Below are 11,713 nucleotides of genomic sequence, written 5' to 3'. Positions count from 1 at the left end.
TTTCGTAGCTTAACTCAAGAGCAGGATGGTATGCATCTTCCGGCAAAACTAGGCGATCACACCGATTAATAGAGGCCTTCGGAGCATCATCAACGTAAACGAGATCCAAGACCTTTCCAAACTTATTTGGACATATATTTATTTGTTTAAGGCAAAGTTCAGCCATTTCCTCCAGAAATACATTGTAACTATCTCTAGATGAAACTGGTACAACATCGGTGTCAATGATGTTACAATCATAGAATGGGATGCCGTAAGCATTGCATTTACGGTCTCAAGTAAAGAAACTAGCTGCATATATACTGATACGGCAGAATTAGGAGGGATGTAGCAAAGAGCTAATTAAATATAAGTCTTTCCAGCCTTTACACGTATACATTTAAATTCGGTATATTCAATGACAGGAAGACTAACTTCCTCGGATGGTATCGATGAATGCACCGCAAAAAGAACACCACCGCCGATTCTGCCCACGCGGTCACTTCTGTATATTTGATATTCATTTGGAAGAATTTCGGAATTAACAAGTAAGAGCAGCGCTGTCTTCGGCTATGCCGAAGGCTTCATACCTTTCATGAACATCTGCAAATTTTACTTTGACAGATTACTGCTTTTGAGTACATCTGCATACATCGATAGAGGAGTTACATACCTATATAAAAAATCGCATCTGCACAAACAGAGGTATGGAAGATATACCTTATATTAGCACCAATCTAAGTGATTTTCACTGCTATGTGATCGGTATGTAAACCGACACAATTTATTGGGTTTAGTTTCCTACATAAAGGAGATATATCGCAAAAACTGGTATCTGAACAATCAGTGCTATAGGAGATAAAGCTTATACAGCATAGATTTTGACGATTTTCTCAGTAGACTTTGTATTATTATTTATAAAATATCTTACGAAATTTATCGGTTTTAGCTGTTCAAATAAAGGAGTTTTACAGTAAAATCCCATATCTGAACAATCAGATGTATGGAAGATATATGTTGTAGTCACCCGATCCTTGTTATTTTCACTGTAAGTATTCTGTTAATAATGAGTGAAAATGGTGCGAAATTTCATGTTCCTAGCTGCATAAATGCATGAATTATAACGAAAAATCTCATATCTGAACAATCAGTTGTATGGGAGCTATAGGTTATAGTTATCCGATCTTTTTAATTTTCACTGTAAGTTTTCTGTTGATAATTATTGAAAACAGTGCGGAATTTGCTGTTCCCAGCTATATAAATGGAGGAGTTATAACGAAAATTTTTATATCTGAACAATCAGTTGTATGGGAGCTATAGGTTATAGTAAACCGATCTTTGTAATTTTCACTGTAAGCATTCTGTTAATAATGGGTGCAAGTGCTGCAAAATTTCATGTTCGTAGCTGCATAAATGTAGAAGTTATAACGAAAAATCTCATATCTGAACAATCAGTTGTATGGGAGCTATAGGTTATAGTGACCCGATCTTTGTAATTTCCACTGTAAGTATTCTGTTGATAATAGGTGCAAGTACTGCAAAATTTCATGTTCCTAGCTGCATAAATGGAGAAGTTATAACGAAAAATCTCATATCTGAACAATCAGTTGTATGGGAGCTATATGTTATGGTGGTCCGATTCTTCCGGTTCCGACAAATGATTAATACATTATAAAAATACACCCACTTACCAAATTTGATCCGGATATCTCGAAAACTGAGAGACTAGATTGCATACAAACAGACAGACAGACGGACAGACGGACAGACGGACAGACGGACAGACGGACATGGATAAATCAACTCAGCTCGACGTTCTGATCAAATAAGTATACATTTTAATGGGTCTATCTCTTTTTGTTCTGGTACTTACAAACATCGGACCAAAGTTATAATACCATTTCATGCTCATGAAAGGTATAAAAATATGAGGTTTGAGTCATGTTTCGGTCAAGGAAATAATATTATAATTGCAGTCAAAACCTTTTAAATATAAGTTAGTTAATTTGGTATTCAAACCTCTAACTTTTGATAGTAAATACTTAAATTAGACTTGCGAGTTAGTTTTTTGAATCCGAATTAAGATTAGAAATTTTAGCTGCGTTATTATTACTTTTATAAGGTTTATACTCAAAACTAGTCATAAAGTGGGCGGTGCCATGCTCAACTCCTAAAGATTTATAACAGTCTTATTTATTGTTAAGAGGTTGTTGTAACTATTAACTTGGAGTAAATTAGCGTCCCCAGTTATTGAAATATCGGAGTTTTCGTATTTCTGAAATTTGCCGTTATACGGGAAGCGGGTGTAATTTGAATAATTCTTAACGAATTGTTTTTCCGTACCAAGGTTATTAAGTGCCCCGAGTTTGGTACAAATTGATAAATCGGTAACCGAGATACACATTTGTGGTCATAAGGAAGCGGTGCCATGCCCGATATCCACAAATTTAAAATAATTTAATTTTCTGCTAAGTGATTATTGCAATAATCGATGTTAAGGGAATTAGCTTCAGTAGTTACTGATTTATCGCAATTTTCGTGTTTCTGTAAATTACCGATATATGGAAGGTGGGCGTGGTTATTGCCCGATTTAAAAGTTTTTCAACAGATATCTTAACAATACCCTAGGCAAGGCGTGTACCGAGTTTGGTAAGGACTGGTGAAGGGGCTACTGAGATAGAGCATTTTATCAGAAGTAGGCGGGGTTACACCCATTTTCCAAAAATTTCATCCTAGTAATATTTTGTACCAAAACATACCATTTTCAACAATTTGGACCCAATATTTACTGAAATATCGCAGTTCTTGCATTTTTCGAAAATACCGTTATATGCGAAGTGGGCGTGATTGCAGTCCGATTTCAAAAATTTTCATCAGATTTCTGAGCTAGACCCTAAGCAAGGCTTGTACCGAGTTTGCTAAGGATTTGTGTAGCAGCTACTGAGATACAGAATGTCATCTTAAGTGGGCGGAGCCATTTTCGTAATAATATTATTTTGTTCCAAAATTCTACTTCACAATTTTCAACAATTTGGATCCAATATTTACTGACATATCGTAGTTTTTGCATTTTTTTTAATACCTTTATATGGGAAGTGGGCGTTGTGACAGTCCGATTTCGCCCATTTTCAACACCCACTTACCTTGGATAAAGGGAAACCTACATATTAGGGTGGTTCAAGATCTTATAGTAAAAACCCAAGTTGAATGTTAAGGCCAAGGGACCCCCCCAATTCTTTTAGATTTGATAAAAGAAGTGAGGAGCCAAAATTTCAGAGTCATAGGTCATTTGGAAGGCAGTGCTCAATGCTGTTTAAAATCTGAAAACTTGAATTTTTCTAAAATTTCTGAAACAATGATTAGACATATTAGGATACAAGAACCTTAATATATATGCAATCTTTATATTTTTCCTTTGGAAGTGGACGGCTTCTGTAGGCTTTCTAAAACGACCTTCTTTGTTGGTTCAGTCGGAACTTGTTTTCGGTTAGCCTCTACAATCTGCAGCAACAGCTGTTTTTCCTCCTCATCATTTGTTATGAGTTTGATAAAATCTTGAATTAGTTTAACGCCTCTTTCGGCGATGTCATTGACCACTTTGATTTTATTAATTGTATTTCTTGCCTCTTCAAACTCTGGCTTCTGTTCCCATTCACTTGGGTGTTTGTCCAATAAGCTTTGCTTAATGTTTAGCTTAGTAAACAACAACATTGTTCTACTATTAGCAAAATCTGCCAATTCACATTCATCACTTAGTAAATTGGCATTTCCTCTAATCATCCTCTCCGGTGCAGGGAGAGACATCTTACTCACAATGCTTACTTTGTTTTCATGGCTCACTTTTGTGGAAAAAAGTGATAATCCGACCAGTTCATCGCATAGGTACCACAAATGTGACTGCAAATTTTTTTTGATGGTTTTAGCTATCTCTTCATCAATTGCGCAGTATTTTCCAGCCTCTTTCCAAAACATTAGGTCATTGAAAGCTGCATTGGTGCTGATTGGAGTCTCTACCCAGTTTTTCACGTACAGAAGTGCTCCAAAACGGATAAATCTATCCAAATTTTCTTTCTCCTTGTTTGTGAGATGATAAAGTCCTTGATTTTGGAAAAGGTGCAATTTATATGCATAAATAAGCTTAGCCATCCATCGAGCGTGATGTATTGGCCCAGGTGCTCTCCAGTGCATTTTTTCTATTGGTTGCCCCAACACCAACAGCGTCAGTTCAATAAGTTCGAGGTAGTCATCTCGAGGATGATCTTTCTTACTTAGATGATAAAGCAAGGACTCGATGGCACTATTTCTTAACTCAGCTTCTCCAGGAGAAAAAAATTAATGGTGTGTGGTCTGATCGATAGACTTCATTCCATGATTCCTTCAACCTTTTAAATATGGGAATTTCAGGAGAGCTTGAAGGTCCCAAACATAATGTAAATACCTTACTCAAAATTATTTCCATTATGTGATGGCGACATGGCAACCATAGAAGTTCTTTGTTCAGCTGTTTTTCAATGAAATTGCATGCACTATTCTTCATTCCAGTGTTGAGGCTTGTTGTGTCAAAGCCCATACCAATGACTTTATCATCGAGATGCCATGTCTTAAGAGTTTTAAGTACTGCATCTCCAGTTTTCGTACCTGTTGCACTAGCCAATTTTGGCACCCCCAGCAGTTCCTCATATCCATCACCATAGGAAACTAGCACTGGTAGTCTGTCTACTTTTTGTGAACCTAAAATGTCAGGCAAGATTTTGCTGTCCCAATGAACAATAATTGGTTCTTTTATGTCTTCTAAGTTTGCCATCATCTCTGTCGAAAAATTCTGCCTTGCTGCTTCTCGTTTTCTTTTTATCGAACTTCTTGAAAGCGGCAATGCTGCGGGATCATGGTCAAGTGCGGCGGCAATAGGAATGATAAGCCTTACAGCTTCACAATCGGACACTTTATTCCTGTCTAAAGCCCCTGCCACATTCATGTCAAAAAAGCTCTTCTTAGCCTTTGGTTCAGAAACATCTTCGTTCTTGCCACCTAAAACTTTTTCAAATTTTTTTTTGGAATAAGGCTGATATAATTTCTGAATTGCTTTCACTTAAACTATCATATAAGCCAGCATCGGGTATATTAATGGAAGAAGTAGTGGATTTTGCAGCAGACCCTTTTCTCTTCTCTTCTTTTTCAAATCTTTCTAGTGATCTTTCTTGCTTTATAATATACTCTTTGTCTTGAGATGAAATGATCATTTTTCTGTCAGTTATTTTTATGAGAATTAGAGCATCTGAATGGGCAATGTCAAAAAGCTTTTTCATTTTGTCTACAAATGATTGTTCGTTTGTTCTTTGTTTTTCCGTTCTTCTGCCTTTATTTTTCTTTAAAAGTAGCCACTGTGAATGCACACTTTCAAGTTTTTCAATCGAATCCTTGGTATATTTAGTCGGGATAAGGGCTTTGCTCCAAACTTCATTCAATTCTTCAATTGTACTATGACTGGCGTTCCTGACAGATTTTATTCCACTTAAGAAAAAATGAAATCTTAACAAAACTTCTTTTGTTGTAGGAAGTTGGTTCTTCTTTGTTAAAGATTCTAGGTCCTGAACACCGATTAAGTAAACACTGTCTGCCTGACGCGTCTTAAGCGCACTCATTTTGATTGAAGTATAGTTTAAATCTGGAATAAAAAAGGGGTTGATAACATGATTAATATCAAATTTATTGAAGACCAGACATTTTTTAACTTCTGAATCCTTAAAAACAAACAAATAAAATTTTACAGAATTTATGAAAACTAAACCTTGTTGAGCACTGCTTTCTATATGCTCTACAGAGCTAAAATTTTGCATAGATTAATCTTTCGTTATATGTAACAAAATTGGAGGGTCCCTTGGTCTCTAAAATAAACTTTGGTTTTTTGGACCACCATACTACATATCAAATTTTGTTGAGATATCGAAGTTTTTGTTCGATTTATCGTGTACACGGACCGACGGACAGACTGACATGGCTTAATCGACTTCTCTATTCATTCTGAGCATTTATATATACATTTGTCTATTATTGCCAACGTCAAAGCTGTGAAGCTGTGCTTTTTTGTGCTCTGTTTCAATTTTACCAGCTGATTGGTTCTCTGATTGATACATCGTTTTCAAAACTTTTTTGCTTTTTTGTTTCTAAAACCTATAAATAAATATAATTTAAAACATGTAGTGTGTTTACACCAATTGTCACGTTAAAAGCGACTCCTATGTGTCATAATGGCTCTGTGATGGGATTGCCCATATAAAATGTGCTGGGCATGAATCACGTAACTTTGAAACGATAGTCGTTAAAACGATACTGACAAAACGATGTTGTCAAAACACTGATTTATGCATTTGTGTTGCTGTTACGTGTTACTGTTACTGTAACGTGAAGTAAAACTGGAATCGAGTTGACGATATCGCACAAACGATCAAACCATTCTTGATTTTTATGAAGCAAGACAATCTCGACACGATATCGTTCAGACGATTGTCGTCATACGTGATTCATGCCCCGGTTTGAACCGGAGGGTGTTAGACGCTATTTATGAGGGAATGGGTCTTCGCTGGTCTTGTCATAAATATAGATCAACCGAAGTTGATTTATTTAAACTAGTATCGCCCAGTTGTCGAAATTCGACATCTGTTTTCATACACTTTTGAATTTTACCTGTCACCAATACTCAAGAACGATAGAATACAAGATTGCGCATTCCCGCGGAATGACATTTGTGGCAATGGGTAAACAAAGAATATGGCGAAGAACAATGAGTTGACAGTTGTGAATTTGCAGTGAGAAACGTGTTTTCTTCACGATTCACCAATTTCTCAAGCCATCTTTGAATATAGCAAATTAAGCACAACGTTAACAAAAAATATACAACCACTCTTGAAATGTGTTCAAAAGAATAGGTAATTAACTATTTAGAATTTTTGTGTTTGTATTGCAGGTGCATTTGGGGGCTTTGCCCCTACGGCTGCGCAATTTAACACACGACACGACATTTTTATAAAGTTTTTATTACAAATAAAACGTTTTTTACTTTAGAACGCACGAATTACTTCGATTTTCACTTGAAAGTACACAATACGTTTGCAATACGTTTGCACTTGTTTCTAAACAAAAAGTTTGTTTACGTATTGCCATAAACGTCAAAGTCGGCAAAACCAAAGTAGCGGCATGATAAAAATATTTATAAGGTACAATCGCCGAGAGCCAGATTTGGTAGTTTTGACGTTTACTAGCATTTTTGAAAATTTCTCTCGACGTCATTTCATCTGTTTGTTTTTATTTTCACTCAAACCAAAGAAATATATTTCATTTGTTTATTTTGAATTTATTTGACATTTGAATTATTTCGAGAGAGTAAACTCAAAATGCTAGCAAACGTCAAAAAACCCAATGGCGGACGAATTGAGCGAGCGGTTTTACCTTTAAATATTTGTATCATGAGTAGCGGTTTCGAGAATGCGCCACCTTCAGTTCATTACACCATGACCAATACTAGCTCCTTTATGCGAATTACTATTTTGAAGTCCAGCAGCATAATTTATAGCGAATTTTCAGGAAAACTTAAAATCGAATTATGAACGTTAATACCGGATTGATTAATGCTAATTCTACCAAGTCTCCTCCAAATTTCTTCAGTAGCTTTTGAAATTAGACCGAAAAAGGAACCTCGGTTTTCATTTATAAAAAAATATGTATATGTATTTGTATGCATAGATACCCCGCAGTAAAATTTAGAGACAGTCTCTTAAAGCGCTAGTTCCGCCCTACACATTTCAGAACCATCTCTGATCTAGTGCAAAACGGCTGCAGAGAGGGACAGTTAAAACTTTCGGTGTGTTAGTTGCGCTCTGTTGAGAAGTACATAAATGCACAAATTCTCACTTCTCGTACAATACGAAAATAGCTCAGCGGGAAGACCTCCGACTCTAACATCGTTGGTCACGAGTTCAAATCGCGGTGGAGGCAGTTGTGATTTTCAGATTTAAGAAATTTAAATTAATGAGTTCCGCTTAAAAATTGAAGAGAAAGTGATCAAATTTAATACACTTCGTAGGACATCGCCATCTAAAAAGAGACAGTTGAAAGCATTGCGTTGGGATAGATCGAGAACCAGTAACGCCTCTTAAAGGGCTAGTTCTGCGCTAGTCTTGAACTAGCGCGATTTACTGCAGGGGATGAGATGTTCATCCTGACCAGAGGTGGGCACTACCACAAACAAGCGTGAGCTAAAAGTGAGAATATGTTAGTGTGCCAATTCATTTTGCATGCTGTCGTGTTCTCATCGCTGCGCTCTCGCTTGTATACGTACATGCGATGCTTACGCTCTTTTAACACCTGCTAACTCTGCCCATGCCTGATCCTGACTAATATGTCATATACCAAAATAAATAACTTTTTTTATTATATTTGCCTGAGAGCCTCTTGGAGGTTAAAAACTAAATTGCCCGCATCTACATAAACCCTTTTTTTTCATCAGGATCGTTAACGGTTGAGAAAGTATCTTGAAGGTTTACAACAAAGACAATATTTCTTTCTCTAACGGCGGTTTCACAGGTTTTTGTCAAGACTGGGCCAAAGCCCAATATTTTTTCGTCACGCGACTGGGCTACCAAGTTACACCAAATTTTATGTTACTAATATGTGAAACAAATCTGATCGTAAATATGATTTTTTAGGATATCTCTTAATCCCTGCGCCACCTATCGGAAGACAAACACGCTGATCCTTTTAAAAGCTTTTGCACAAAATAACAATCATTCAGAGCGATTTCAAAATCTGGGACAAAATGATTCCCAATTGAATGATTCTGGCAATTTTATATGTGTATTAATGTAGGTGTACCATTACCTTATAATAAGTGGTTCCAGAGATAACCGATATGAGAATTTCACTTTGTATGGGCGGTGCCACGCCCCCTTTTCCAAAATCTACCACTCTTGGCCATAAGTACGGTATTGACGTTAGTATAAGTGGTTCCAGAGATAAGCGATATGAGAATTTCTGTTTGTATGGGAAGTGCCACGCCCACTTTCCCTGTACCTGCCATTTTCACCGTAAGTAGGGTATTTACAATCTATGCATCTGTGCTAAGTTTCAGTTCCGCTGAGTAAATGGTTTTAGAGATATAGTGGTTTTCACATTTTAGTCTATATGTCAGATACCACGCCCCCTATGTATCGGGATTAACATTTCTGGATTAGAGGAAATTATGTCCTTTAAATCGATGTATGTTTCATTGAAATCGAGCGAACGGTGCCTTCAAAAAAGGGATTGCAAAATTTTCTTGTGGCGTATTTATATATAGATTCTTTAGACAGTCCAGAAATGTTTTTCTGAGATCGGGAAGGATCTGTGGGTGCTTGTTGAGAAATTAAAGCATTATGAAAAAATGTTTAAGTCTTTCACAAGTCTCGACAACCCTCCACACTCTGAGGATAGCCGAGAAAATAAATGTAGGCGTGTTAGTAGTCCACCTAAAAAGATTGCCACTGAATCTAATCAGAAAAATCCTCCATCCCAGTCCTTGGAACTTATTAATCTTTCTTCTCCATGCCCTCAAGCATTGGAGCCTCCGCTATCTAAAGCCATATCTACTAGGTCTACATCTAAAAATAATAACGCCAATCAAAGTGTTGCCATCAACATCTGAAGCTGCACTGTCTAACTTAGTTCATCCGAATAACTCGAAATCGCGCATTTCAGATATCATTACGAAAGAGTTGGTTGTAAATCGTCCGAGAAGATCAATCTTTGTCATACATATCGACTAAAATTAAAACTAAAGATGTATTTATTCGTAAATTTAATTTTGAATGCGATCGAGATATTTCATCTTTTAAAATTGATGTAGCTGCCGAAGATTTTGATTCACTACTAAATAATTCATTTTGGTCGGCCATGGCGTTTGTTCGCGAGTTTGAGTATAAACCTAATAAAAGTAATAACAACGTAGCTAAAATTTCTAATCTTAACTCTGATTCAAGAAACTAAAAGCATAAACAGACGGCAGCGTTTATCCGGATCAACTCCTTAATTCGGAATTATCTCGGGAATTAACTGCAGTTGATCCGGATTAAGTCCTAGAGTTAATTCCCAAACTTAACTCGAATCAAGGGAATATTCGGTGTCAACACTGACCGAGACTCAGAGAGCGGAGAATACAGAGAAATTGCAAAACTAGGATGGACATAGGCCTCTTCATCGGTAATGCAGCCACCATACTATTTGAATTAATACGGTGACGCATTACCGACGACAAGGTGGATGTCTAAGCTAGTTTTGAATTTTCTTCATGTTCTACGCTCTCTGAGCAAACAAATACGCAAACAAAGCAGCCCACTACTTCATCCGCGGTAGCCGAGTGGGCTGCGTCCCAGATTCGATCCTGGGTTGGAGCGATTGCCAAACAAAATTTGTTTTTATTGTTAGATACTTAAATTTTTTTAATTTTATTTGATTAATATATTTAATTTTAATTTATTTTAGTCTCGCTTGTTTTAATTTATTTCGCATTTTTTATTTTATTATTAGTTAATTAAAGTTTTTAGAGTTTAATCAATTATATAAATAGGCAATCATGTTTCCTTTACACCCCTTTTACGGCTAAACTGTTGATGCTGATGTGCAGGCAATTTTTAAAATTTCAAATTAGTTTAAAATAGAGCGAAAAAATCAATTCAAAAGTCACACCAATACCAATGCCATACATGTACATGGTTGGGGCGGAAATTCCTCCTAAATGTATGCTTTAATATTGATAGTGAATTAAAGAAACGTGCTAAGCAGCAGTTTAGGAATAAGATGTATGTATGTATGTACATAAATAGATTAGCCTCAAACAAGGATGAGATAATTTTGAGTATGGAGAAGAAGAAAGGGATAAATACAGAAATTAAAATAAAAGTAAAGAAACCTAAATATAAAGACACAGAGGAAGGAAAATTTAAATACCTAACCTAATAACAATGGTGGGGGTGAATATGTAAATGAAGAAAAGAATGGACATATTTAGATCAGGACAAAGGAAAGGATAAAGATGAAGAAGAAGATGAAGACCAAGACGAGGAAGAAGATGAAGATGAATATGAAGATAAGGATAAAGATAACTTATCTTAACTGAACCCCTTAACTTAACTTAATCACCTCAACTCATCTCACCTCCGCTTAAAAACTAACTCCACCTGAGTTCGCTACACATTAATTCACCACACCTTAACTCCCCACACCTAAATCCACCACTACTTCACTCCCCACACCTAAATTCACCACACTTTAATTCACCACACCTTAACTCACCACACCCCAACTTTCTCACCACATCTTAACTCACCACACCTTAATTCGCCACACCTCAACTTTCTCACCACACCTTAACTCACCACACCTTAATTCACCACACCTCAACTCACCACAACTAAATTCACCACACCTCTTAAGACCACCACACCTGAATTCATAACACCGTAACTCCCACACCCAATTCCACCACACTGCAACTCATCACACCCAATTTCAACACATGACATGATATCACTAAAGAAACAATGTAAAGAAAAAGAGGAAGGAAAATTTAACTACCTAACCTAATAACAATGGTGGGGGTAAATACGTAAATGGAGAAAAGAATGAAGATATAGATCAGGATAAAGGAAAAGATAAATATGAAGATGAAGATGAAGATGAAGATGAAGATGAAGATGAAGATGAA

This window comes from Rhagoletis pomonella, unplaced genomic scaffold (assembly GCF_013731165.1).
Source record: "Rhagoletis pomonella isolate Grant_MI unplaced genomic scaffold, Rhpom_1.0 Rhpom_scaffold_00017, whole genome shotgun sequence".
Lineage (NCBI taxonomy): Eukaryota > Metazoa > Arthropoda > Insecta > Diptera > Tephritidae > Rhagoletis > Rhagoletis pomonella.
Note: the sequence above shows the minus strand (reverse complement) of the source record.